Raw genomic sequence first — 11,949 nt, forward strand, 5'->3', positions numbered from 1 at the left:
TGGACTTTGCGGGGACAGACCTGTAAAATGGTCCAGAACAGTTACGTTAAAGGAATTGGTACTGAATAGAAACTAGGACCAGATGACTTGGCAGTTGTTGTTTTCTTTGGTTTCTTTTGTGGGAACATACGTGTACATTTTTGGTCAGGAAAGATATCGGCAAAAGCTTTATTTAAATCTCAATCGATCGTTGAGGGAAAGCCTTAATTTTCGCCGATGAAGGAAGAGATCTTGAGGGGGAAATCTTTAAAAAAAAAAACTCAAAACTCAAAGGAGACTCCTTCACCAGCATGCGCGAGGACGTTCTACTTCCTCGCCACTCTTGAAGAGAACTCATCCCCGGCACGGGAAGAATAACAGAAGACTGGACAAGGAGTGCTTGCAGCGGTTCTGTGTGCGACGCCAAGAACCAAACCCAGTGGCCTTTTTTCCTCTCCAGTGAACGCTGCAACCCTCTAATTTGACTTTTATTTTTGGAATGAGTTTATTGAACTCTCCCTTTCACTTCAAAACGCACAGAACTCACTCCTACTTGCCTGGCACACTTCTATGATCATTCACAAATAGGAATCTGAGCATTTGAGCGCCAGTATTAAAAAGCATTTTTTTTTTACGTTTAATGGGCGGGACTCTATTTGGGCTATTTACATGATATTTTCACACATGCGCTCAATCTGTCACCTCCGTCCCAAAGAAAAGCTGCTTTCAGGATACGTCCAGGGGCACAGATGTCATAACCATCCCGGAAGATGAATAAATGACAGTTCTTTCTTTTAATGATAGCATGCACTTGCTAAGGGAGGCTAATAAAGTGAGCATAGCTTAATGCGGACTAGAGGTCATTAATTGAATAGGATGTTATTTATGAGAGGGTCTCTCAATAAGCAAAGCAATGTTAGCTGACATTGTTGCTGGCTGTTAATAGCAGGCATTCAAATCTAGTAGTTTTGGAAAAAATTTGTTTAATGAAGGGGGCGGAAAAGTCTAATTTGGTTGCAATTTCTTTATACTCAAAATTATTGGCGAGTATGCTTTTTTTTTGTTTTGTTTTTTTGCATCAGTTAACAATACGTGATAATTGGGTTCAGGGTCTGACTCTTGGAGATGAGACCTTAGTCAGTTGCTCAGAGATTTAAAAATATAACGGTTTGCACCTTCTTTTTTAAGATTGACCTCCCAACAAAGAGGAGTTAACAATATGGAGTTAGATTGGCTGAAGTCTGGTTCTGTGACCCCTCTAGAATCCTTTAATATTGCTTGCATATATTTAGTCTTTTTTCTTTTCTTCCAAAAACTAGTCAGTTAAATAATATTTGGAAATATTCTCAATTAATTTATCTCATCAAATAATTGGTGAATTGATTTAGTTTAATAATAAAATGCAAATATATTTGTAAAAAAAGAAAATTTGACATATATAGCATATTTTATGGAATAATTGGTTGAAATAATGATAATCAACCAATTATTGTTGAATAAAAAAGAAGTAAATAAAAAATAAAAAAATAAATACATAAATGAATGAATTAAAAAAAAAAAGAAAATAAAATTTAAAATAAAATCAATACAATAAATAATAAAATACATATGCATTAAAAATATATATATATATATGGTTGACTTAAATAATATATACAATAAATAATGATTTTTATTTATTTATTATTCTTATTCATATTTTTATTATCATATTATTTTTACAAATACTTTTGCATTTCATTATTGGAAAGAAATCAGTTAACCAGTTATTTAATGAGAAAAATGTATAATATATCTATATATTTATATAGATATATTAGTCTTTTAAAAATACCTTTAAAAAATTGTATATATGTCATTTTTATTTTTACTTTATTAATATGAATGAATTATTTCACGTACACATTTGACCTTTTTCTGTGTGTGTGCGAACTTAACCTATGAATGTCGCACGCCTCGCATAGTGTATTGCATCATACTGTTAAATGAAAAGCTGATTCACGCTCAATTGAAGCCGCTTCTCCACTGATTGGCGACGCACTTCCTGCTTGTGCACTGGGTTGGGCTCGAAGTAAACACGGACGGGCCGCAGATCGGGAAGCGATGGCGAGATGTCGTCAGCGGCCTTCTGCTCAAGGCTCAGCTTGCACCGCCAGCAACATGTGAAAAGCGTTAGCGCCGCTTATGCAGGGTGACCAGGGAGGAGAGCATCAATTTCAGCTCCTCCTCCTCCCTCCTCGAGTTGCTTTTCCAACATGTGGCGGGCACCAGGATTCCTCATCATGCGTGGAAAAACAAAAGTAGAGAGATTTGTGCAAATGGACGGCAATTAAAGACAAACTACCCAAAAAAAAAAGGGGGGGGGGGAAATGAGAGCAATAGGAAGTGCTATCAGCTTGATGATCTGGGAGTGTTTACTTGGAGACAAGCGACATTCTCTGCAGGGACTGCAACAAAAAAGTGAAAGACTTTGATGGTTTGCACTGACAGAAAAAGGGAAAAAGTCATTTTTGCTGCTTGGATGTTTCGGGGCGGGAGAGGAGACCACATTGCATTCTTATTCATTGAGGTCACCTTTTTTTTCTTCTCCTCCTCCTCCTCAACTGCTCAGCAAAGTGGAGCTGCAGCTCAGCTTTCTTCTTCTTCTTCTTCTACTTCTACTGCACATGCTCACAAGTTGTTGTTGATCGCTGCGGGGGAAAAAAAGACGACAAAATTATTCGTGTACACTGATAAGGTCCACAGCATGTTCAACTTTAACTTGAATTCATTCACAGGCAATGATAATATAATTAACATTTTTAACAGTCATTCAAGTGTACGCATTTTATTTGACTCTATTCTATTTCATTAGATTTTATTCCATCATATTATATGATATTAAATTATTTATATGCATCTATAATAGGCAAAAATGTAAAAAAAAAAAAAAAAGAAAAAAAAAAGTACTACTAATAATAAAAAAAGAAATAAAGACAAAAAGAACACAAGGGAAAAAAACTTAATAAATAATAACACATGTTATACAATTTATTAGGGCCTGATCAATACGAATTTTGCCAAATTTGGACGGTGATATTTGGCAGAAAAAAAGGCTGATTACTTTAAAAAAAAAAATAATAATAACTAATTTTTGGGACCCTTAATTTATTCACTGCCATTGACGGCTATAGACCTCAAAAAATCATTTAAACTATTTCTATTAGTTTAACATTTTTTTCCACTTTTGTTAACAAAAGTATGAAAATCTAGATTTTTTTTTATTGTACATTTAGAACAGATGGAAAATGTGTAAATAATCCTGAGTTAACTATTGAAGTCATGCGATTAATTACAATAAAATAAAATAAAATCACCTGACGCCCCTAATTTTTGAATAATCTTTTCTTTTCTTTTTTCAACAACTAAAACATATTATTTAAAAAAAATGTCTAGGTTTTCATACTCTTGTTAACAAAAGTGGGGAAAATTTTTTAAACTAATAGAAATAGTTCAAATGACATTTTGACGTTTATAGCCGTCAATGGCAGTGAATGAGTTCAACGACAAAGACATGAATTACAGGCAGACAATTTGAATGCGTTTACAATGCCTTGTCCTTCAGTATACCTTTAACTTTACAACTAAGAGGAATTTTCAAGTACACAAATCTGCACACATTAAAAGCATGAGCTGATGAATTTAGCTTTAGATTTATCCCATAATATTATGCAGCAAAATAATGAGTGAGGCTAATAACACAAGATAAATGCATGATGCCCTTTAACATCCAATGACATTTATTATACGTCATATATTGCATACCTGAACTACAAAACCAGACAGTTCACACAGGTCAACTCAGGACTTCCTGTCTCGCCCTCGATGGAGTCCCACAGGGCCACAAACATGGCAGCATTTTATCATCATGTGACCACCTGCCAAAACAACAAGACAGGCAACTATACCAGTTCCACATCACAAGTTTAGAAATGTGAAACGTGCACGATAAAGTCGGGCCGAGGCTGCTGTGCCGAGCACTTCTCATCACATGTGGCATGCAGATGATCTGCACTCGCGGTGGATTCAGATCCAGAAAATGGAGTCAAGTCAATGAAGCACAAAGCTCCAGCTTCTAAACTTTTTGTGACAATGTTTCTGATATCAAAAGGTAGAAATTGCAGTCAATGTCCCAGTAAAAGATTCCCATAAGTTTCTAAAAGTGAAAATATGAGGCCTCTTTTTGACAGTTCTAGAAGTTGTAGTAACAAGGTTCATTTGAAGAAAATTGAAAAGTTCCTCTTTTGGAACGCAACAGCGAATGCACCAGTCAAGTGTCACTTTTGTAGGGTTGAAAAAAAAAAATCCCAGTATGGAAAACGTCAAAAGTGCCATGTCACTTTTTTTTTAAGGTTGTAAAAGTCATGAAAAGAATTAGAGATTTGAAGAACATTAAGAATTCCTCCCCCGAGCAAGTGCCAGTAAACGCCCCATTCTTTTAAATATCATGAAAAATATGAGGCCAGTTTGAAGAAAATGGAGGCACTGTTATCTCATTTACGTTGTCTCTTTTTCCTACTGTAATGTAATTATACAAAAAAAAACTCATCCAATGTGGCCTCGCAGCCAACAGGGAAGCATACTGTAAATAATAGACGCCCTTTGACCTCTGAGTGGAAATTATTGATAAATAGGTGTCCTAAAACTTTTGTCCACATAAAAGTCCCAGCATTTTTGTCCCTGCAGCTGAAAGGAGAGGATGAGTCATCTTTCTTTCCATTTTCAGTCTCTCTCTCTCTCTCTCTCTCTGTTTGAATTTACCTTTACAGAAAGATTTTTTTTTTTTTTTTACTTCGAGCTCTTCCCTCTCTCTCTCTCTCTCTCTTTTTTTTTTTCTTTCTGTTGTCCGTCTTTGCCACCTCCTACTTCCAGTGAGGATGGTAACAACAATTCCAGACGGGATCTGGGAGCTTCCACCCGCTTTCACCTCCATTTTTAAACAGCTAAACTCTTGGACTCCATTTTTGGGGGGTTAACAATTCACAACTAATGTCCCAAATTTTTTAACAAGAGGACATTTGCGAGACAAGAACGCTCACAAAACGAACAAACGAGTTCAAGTGAGAGAATCTCGAGGGTTAAAAGTATGAGCACATGGCAGCAGCTCGGGTTAATGCAGCTGACGAACTTTACCAGATGTTGGGAATGATGAACCATCCCCAAAAAAAAGAAGGCTACAGAGTATGAGAGTCAAATGGAAAGACCAAAAACCAAAATTCCTCCTTTGGAATGCATCAGTGAACGCACCAGTAAAAATAAAGTCATTCAAATATGAGAACAGTTTAGAGGAAAATGAGGCATCCTACGCTGGAAAGAGACAGTGAATGCACCACATCACTTTTTTGAAAGTTGTGAAAGTCATGAAAACAGTAGATTAATTTGAATTAGTAGTACTGGGGATTCCTTTAAAAGAGTAATCAGTGAAGGCACCTGTAAAAACCTGCCGTTATACTTTTGTAAGGTTTCTAAAAAGTCATGAAAATACAGACCAGTTTGCAAAAGCGCCAGTAAATGCACCACATCACTGAAGGTTTTAAAAGCCGTGAAAATATGAAACAAGTGTGAAGAAAACTGAAGATTCATCCCCTACAAAGCACCACTGAACACACCATTTTCTTAAGTTTCTAAAAATCATGAAAACATGAAGCCAATTTGAAGAAAACTGAAGATTCCTCCAATAGAAGGCATCATGAACGCACCAGTAATAGCGTGCAAATTTGACTTTTACTTCAAACATTGGAATAAAAAAACCCTGAGGATTCCTCCTCAAGCGTGTCAGTGAACGCACCAGTAAAAGTGTGGCGTGTCACTTTTTTTTTTTTTTAGTTTTTAACTCATTCACTGCCATTGACAGCTATAAACGTCAAAATTTCATTTGAACTATTTCTATTAGTTTAACTTTGTTTTTCCACTTTTGTTAACAAGAGAATGAAAACCCAGAATTGTTTTTATTGTACATTTAGAACAGATATAAAATTTGTTATTAATCGTGAGTTAACTAGTGAAGTCTTGCGATTAATTACGATTAAAACTTTAATCGCATGACGCCCCGAATTTTTTATCTTTTTATTTTTATTTTTTTATTCATTCACTGCCATTGACGGCTATAAACGTCAAAATGTCATTTTAACTATTTCTATTAGTTTAAAATGTTTCCCCCACTTTTGTTAACAAGAGTATGAAAACATAGATGATTTTATTGTACATTTAGAACCGATATAAAATTTGTGATTAATCGTGAGTTAACTAGTGAAGTCATGTGATTAATTACAATAAAAAAAATAAGCCACTAATTTTTTATAATCTTTAAAAAAAAAATGAATTCATGGCAGTGAATGAGTTAAAAGTCATGAAAATATGAGACCAGTTTGGATCAAACTGAGAATTTGTGATTACAACAACTTTATTTTTATTTTTATGTTTTGGCGAGTGTAGAGGAAACTGAGAATTCCTCCCTTTGAGATCACCAGTGAACGCACCAGTAAAAGTGTGCCATGTCACATTTTTTTTTAAAGGTTCTAAAAGGTTGGGAGAAAATGTTCAACATTCCCAATGTAGGGAAATCTGACACCGTGGATCCCACCCACTCCTTGCACTCCACGGCGCTCGATCACAGCCCACTTTCAAGGCAAATGATCAATAAGTTGTGTTAGGCAAACAAACAATCATTTCATGCTCAACAATACTTCCAATCACTTTTAGACGGCCAGTGTGGCTGCTTTTCAGCAGCCTGCCAGCCAACTTGCATATTATCTAAAAAGTCCAGGGAAGGATTCAGTCAGATTTTCCATCTGGGCTGTCTGACTGGATGTCTGCGGCACTGGCGGAGGTGGGGAAGAGGGAGGGAAGGAAGGATGGGAGAGCACGAGGGAGAGAGAGAGAGAGAGGGAGAGAGGGGACGGACGTGATGGGGGCTGGGATGGAGGCAGACAGTAAAAGAAAACCAGACCGAGACGTCGTGAGAAAAAAAAAATTGTCCTCAAATGTATCGGGGCAATTGACGGGTGCTCCCAGTTCACACCGTGAAGGTGTGCTTGATGAGTTTGGTGCGGAAGAACGTCATCGAAAAAGCTGCGTGGTAGAAACGGTTCCAAATGTTGGCAACGGCACCACATTTTCTTAACTTCCTGTGAGTGGAATGTGACCCAATACTTTTGTTCGTCCACTAAATCACAAAATGAGCAGTCTGAGTGCAAACGATGACTTCTAGTCAAGACAAGAGTCACACTTACATACAAAACTCGGGATTCCTCCCCGAGAAAACATCACAAACGCACCAGTAAAAGCTGCCATGTCACTTTTTTTACAGGTTCGAAAAGTCATGGAAATATGAGGCAAATCTGGAGAAAATTAAGAATTCTTCCAATAGAAAGAGTCAGTAAAAGTTTCCAAAAGATTCCTCACAAAAAAAGGGTCTGTGAACGCAGCACTTGACTTTTGAAACACTTCCTACAGTATATGTCAATAAATTAGAGGAGCATTTTGAAAAAACAAACAAAAAAATAACGAAAGATTCCTCCTCTAGAAAGCATCATTGAACACATCAATGCAGCACATTACAACCCCCCCCCCCCCCCCCCCCCCAGAAGTTTGTAAGTCATGAAGAAGCAAGGACACTTTAAAAATATATTATGGTTGAGTCCTCTCCTTGGAAAGGTCAGTGAACGCACCAGTAAAAGTCAAGTTTCTAGAAGTCATATTCTAGAAAGAGACCAGTTTGGAGAAAACTGAGGACTCTTCTTCTAGAAAGTGTCAGTGAATGCACCCGTAAAATCTGCCATGTCACTTTTTTTGGCTTTCTAAAAGTCAAGAATAAAAATAAAAAAAGTTTGGAAAAAACTGAGGACTCCTCTACTAGAATGTGCCAGTGAATGCAGCACTTTTCTAAGTCATGAAATTATCAGGCGTTATGAAAAAAAAGAGGATTCCTCCTTAAATTGTCAGTGAACACAACAGTAAATTCACTTAATTTTTTTTAAATGTTATTCTTTTTTGTGTGTAAAGCACTTTACGTTGTTTCAATACATGATAAGGTGCTATATAAATAAAGTTGACTTCTCAGTTTTGAGAAAACTAAGAATTCCTCCCCTAAAAAGTGCCCCTGAATGCACCAGTAAATGCTGTTGTAAAAATTTGAAGTCAAATTTGAAGAAAGAAAACATGGAGGTCCTTCTTTCCTGCCTTGGGCCTCGACAGTAAGAAAAATCACACTTGCAAGTCGCAAGTCATATATTCACGCTCCAAACAGGTCAAATGAATTATCCGTGTCAAAATGTTACGTTTCAGTTTGAAGTGTATCAAAGCTCACGTAGCATCTAAAGATAATGTAGTGCGTCTCACGTGATTGACGATACTGTACAATTTTCTCAGTCCTGCCCTGTAATTTACCGGAGGCAGGTGAACTTGCAAACGAGCAAAGAAAAACTGAAAAGACTTAAACCATGAAGAAAGGGTTACTGAAAGGAAATATTAAATGCATATATTTGAATGTTGGCCACAATAACAAATGTCCCTTGGAAATGTAAATAGTGTGTATGAAAGCAAGTGAGGCATGGGGGGGGGGTTCTTAGTGCAAAGCTACAAGTAGGAACACGTGCACGCTGCAGCTCACAGGCTTGCTGGGAATGTACAATTTGCTCTTCTTCTGGCACCCGGCGACAGCGAGGAACTTTTTTAAACCGCTACGTGAAGCCATGCAAAACTTGTCATTTGTCGCTGCTGACCGCATTGAGTCTACGGCTTCCATTTTCATAGACGAGCGCATCTATGGCAGGGCACAAACGCCGGTGGATCCTGATTTTTGTCCAGAGCGGACCCATCCTGTTGACCGGGATCTACTGGAATATTCTGCAAGTCTCAATGACCTTAAGCGCCCAAAAAGGGTTTAAACAAAAAAAAAAAAGAAGGAAAAAAAGCAAGGCCACAAAACGATCTGTTAGTGCGAGACTTCATTCTGGGGCGGCGCAGAGCAGAAAATTACAAGTTCTATTTTAACACAGAGCTCCAGTTCCCTCGTGGAACTTTTTCACCGACATCGCCAATGTCATGCGTCTAGCACCATCTAACTAGTACTACCACTAGTACTACTGCCACCACTATTACTCCAAGTAAAATGATCATCAATGCTGCAACTATCTCTACCACTTCTATGACGTAGAAGGTGAACGAGTCGTCGATGTAAAGCGCTTTGAGGGCTTTGCAAGGTGGATTTGACCATTTTCCATGATTACCACTACGACAAATAAGACAACTATTACTACAATGAGTACTACTGACTTGGCTATGCCAACTAGCCCCGTGTACCACGAAGTAGATTTACTCCGTTACATTTACTTGAGTAACTTTTTTTGGGGGGGGGGGGAGTACTTCTAAGAGTAGTTTTAGGATTTACTGTACTTTTATGGCCCTAAGGCGCACTTAACTCATTCACTGCCATTGACGGCTATAGACGTCAAAAATTCATTTGAACTATTTCTATTAGTTACATTTTTTTTTCCACTTTTGTTAACAGGAGTATGAAAACCTAGATTTTTTTTATTGTACATTTAGAACAGATATAAAATTTGTGATTAATCGTGAGTTAACTAGTGAAGTCGTGCGATTAATTCCGATAAAAAAAATTCATCGCCTGACGTCTCTAATTTTTAATAATCTTTTCTCTTCTTTTTTTTATCGCGTCAGGCGATTATATCTTTTAATTGTAATTAATTGCATGACTTCGATAGTCAATTCACGATTAATCACAAATTTTATATCTGTTCTAAATGTACAATACTTTTTTTCTAGGCTTTCATACTCTTGCTAACAAAAGTGGGGGAAAAAGTGAAATTTAAATAGTTCAAATGATTTTTTGACGTCTATAGCCGTCAATGGCAGTGAAAAAGTGAAAAGTCTTAAATTTTCTCAAAAATCGACGTCTTGTCTAATAACGAGGTGCGCCTTTTCGTGTGCACCGAGTTCCAAAATCTGTAAATGTTGCTTGACTGACTGTGTGCGAGCATTTGCGCGGACACATTGCTTATATAAAGGAAATGTGTCCCTGGTTGAGGACTGGCAGGCATGATGAGAACCCGAAAGCGTCAACTGAGATGGTTTCACTGCCACCTTTGCTGATTAGACTGGGAGGCAGCGCCGAGCGAGTTAGGCCACAATTTGTGAATGGATTGCGCATACTTGGGCTAACGTGTCTGCTGTCCACTGTGGTTTGAGCTCAACTCGTTTTTTATTTAATTTTATTTTGTGATTTGAAGACGCCAGAATTTGCACATCATTTTGTTTTTGTCCGTCTGATGACATTGTTTTTAAAAATAAATCAGACTTACTTAAGTATTCTTTTCAGCAAATACTTTTTTTTCCTTATGACTACTTTTTACTTTTACTTGAGTCATATTATTTTTGAAGTAACACTACTTTTACTTGAGTACATTTTTTGGCTACTCTACCCACCTCTGACTAACAGTAGTACTAATATTACTGCTACTACTCCTTCTATCGCTACAACTACTTCTACTGCAATGAGTACTACTGCTCCTATTAGTAATGCAGGGTTTTTCCTGGCTCAAATTGAGATGACTACCGATACCAGGTATCGGTATCGGTGACAATACCAGTCTTATGTTAAGGTATCGGTACTCACGGCGGTGACCAATACCATTAGACAAAAAATTTGAAATGACATGAATACAAATTTGCCATTACCTTCATGCAATTTTAAGGAAAAATAATAAATTGGGATATAAAGGTTTTTTTTTTTTAATCATCTGTCATTTATGGGTGGGGATTTTTATTTACCAGTGGTATTGGTATTTGGTGTCAGTAGCGGTGACTTCTCTAGTCAAGAGTTGCGTATCGGTCAGGGGGGAAAAAAATGGTATCGAACATCCCTAATCCTGACCATGTGCCATGAAGTGCATGTATTCTGTCAATTCAACTGACTCGCTTTCATTTTTTACAGGCAGCATATAATAATTCCATGTTTCAATAATAAGACCAATATCTAAATAAATAGAATAGTTCCAATGAGAATATGACTCTTATCATGTTAAAGCATTCATTCATTTATTATCAGTCACTTAGGCTGGCGCTGGGGAGCAAACAAGGTGGGGGTGGCCGCCTCTGAATTTTGTACACAGGAAAAACCCTGTAATGTAATACTATTCCAGGCACAAAAACTACAACTAGTAGCACTGCTACTTTTCCTGTAACCATTACTATCGTCACTGCGACACTACTATTATATGACTAGTACTTCTTTTACCATTTAGGGTTAGTATTACTGCTTTCACTTTGACTCCACTACAACTCCGACAATTACTATCTATTATTGACTATTAATGAATACTACTGTGACGAAGATGATTATTGCTCTGACTCGGGCTTCTAAAACTAGTAACAAAGACAATCTATCTTTAGATTACAGCCACGAGAAGACTGAAACGTCCTAACCTGTGTGCTCGACAAGGCCTCGTGTTCACATCTTTTATTGATCCCAGACTGCTTCTTCTTCTTCTTCTTCTTCTCTAAGGAAGGAGAGAGAGAAAGAGAGGAGGAGTTTGAGCGAAATGAGAGGTCAGACACGGCCAACGTGTAGAAGCTGCAACGTGTCCACATTGTAAGCAGGCTGGATGCTTTGTGGGCCTGCCAGCTTTTTTCTCCTCTCTTCTTTCTGTCTTACGTCTTCTCGAGCGTCAACGTGTGCGTGTTTTGAACATTCCGCTGTGTGTTTTATTGAATGGCTTTAATACGGTGTGCCTACACAAAGCATAATCGGGTCGTTTAATAGGCCGATGGATGGTGTGTAACTACACGGGTGATCCATCTTTTTGCCTTCATATTGTAAGAGGAATAAAGGACTGGGAAGCGAGAGGGGACGTGTTTTACACCAAAACTGATAACCGATCACTTTATCGATCACATCCAAATGTGTGAAGA

The 11,949-nt window shown here is 37.5% G+C and overlaps 1 protein-coding gene across 1 annotated transcript in view; it reads right to left on the reverse strand.

Annotated features, from left to right (window-relative positions):
* Positions 1-2,646: 2,646 nt before the first annotated feature.
* sgca (sarcoglycan, alpha) overlaps positions 2,647-11,949 on the reverse strand; it is a 30,184-nt gene continuing 20,881 nt past the window's right edge. The window contains exons 13-14 of the transcript XR_015091651.1: positions 11,464-11,537; positions 2,647-2,669 (exon numbers count right to left, since the gene is read on the reverse strand). The gene's annotated coding sequence lies outside the window, so the exon portion shown is untranslated. The remainder of the gene's footprint in view (positions 2,670-11,463; positions 11,538-11,949) is intronic.

This window comes from Leptonotus elevatus, chromosome 20 (assembly GCF_054856555.1).
Source record: "Leptonotus elevatus isolate MCC_2025b chromosome 20, RoL_Lele_1.0, whole genome shotgun sequence".
Lineage (NCBI taxonomy): Eukaryota > Metazoa > Chordata > Actinopteri > Syngnathiformes > Syngnathidae > Leptonotus > Leptonotus elevatus.